This window comes from Carlito syrichta, unplaced genomic scaffold (assembly GCF_000164805.1).
Source record: "Carlito syrichta isolate Samal-C Ts95f unplaced genomic scaffold, Tarsius_syrichta-2.0.1 Scaffold301956, whole genome shotgun sequence".
Classification (NCBI taxonomy): Eukaryota; Metazoa; Chordata; class Mammalia; order Primates; family Tarsiidae; genus Carlito; species Carlito syrichta.
Genome location: NW_007246052.1, coordinates 44339 through 45480, shown reverse-complemented (window position 1 = coordinate 45480; position 1142 = coordinate 44339). Strand labels below are relative to the sequence as shown.

The following is a 1142-nucleotide window of genomic DNA, read 5'->3' as shown; positions in this document are numbered from 1 at the left end:
AGCGGCCACTGTACTCTAGTCTGGGTGACAGAGTGAGACTCCAACTCAAAAAAAAAAAATCTTCTATGTGCATGGCACCAAGACATGTGTTAAAAATGCAATAAATGGGCCGAGCACAGTGGCTCATGCCTGTCATCCCAGCACTTTGGGAGGCTAAGGTGGAGGGTTGCTTGGAGTTCACGACACAGGGGAACTGGGGGACACAGCGAGACCTCGTCTCAATTAAAAAATAATAATAATAACAAATAATGAAAAATAAAGAATTCAATAAATGTTACTTCCTGGTATTGACCTGGAAGACCCAGATTCCATGCAGTTGTTAAATGAAAACATTCTGCTCATTTTACTTCTGTATTTGCTGCTTGTGTACCCTTAGATATAAGCTCCCTAGGGTAGGCATGACAAGGTCTCTGCAGCTCACTGCTGCCTCCGATGCCCAGAGCAGTGTCTAGCGCAGTGCACATGCTCCAGAAAGAGCTGCGGATCAACTTCCTGCCTCAGGACGACCTCACGACCCTTCATGCTTTCCCCTTTCCTTGACATATACCACTCCTTACCGAGGTCTTGGTCTGAGGCCACTTCCTCTGGGAAGCCCTCCCTCATGCCCTGACTAGGTCAGATACCCCTATTAAACAACACCCTTATCGGCCCCTGTGGCCCAGAGCATAGTTCAGAGAAAAGAATTCTGCAGTTCATCCTGCAATTATTCCATCACTGTTTATCTCCACACTGGACCGTGAACCCTGGGAGAGCAAGAACCATGTCCACCTAATCATGGTGATGTCCGCAGCAATCAGTATAGTGCGTGCCACATGGCAGGTGCTCAATAAATGTTTGGTGAATGAATGGAGGAAATCAGAAGTTCTGGAGGGCTGTCACTGGCATAGCTCATGGTTATTCCCTCCTTTTTTTTTTTTTGAGTTGGAGTCTCACTCAGTTGCCCAGACTGGAACGCAGTGGCCGCTCCCGGCCACCGCAACCTCGACCTGCTGGGCTCCGGCGATCCTTCCGCCTCAGCCTTCCAAATAGCTGGAATTACAGAGGCGCGCTACCACGTCCGGCTAATTTTTTTGATTTATTGTAGAGATGAGATCTCGCCAAGTTGCCCAGGTGGGTCTCGAACCCGCGGGCTCAAGCAATCC

The 1142-nt window shown here is 48.9% G+C and overlaps 1 protein-coding gene across 1 annotated transcript in view; it reads right to left on the bottom strand.

Moving 5' to 3' along the window:
- The window catches only part of AP2A1 (adaptor related protein complex 2 alpha 1 subunit), a 38279-nt gene that overhangs the window by 22912 nt on the left and 14225 nt on the right, over positions 1-1142 (bottom strand). The gene's annotated exons all lie outside the window — the stretch shown is intronic.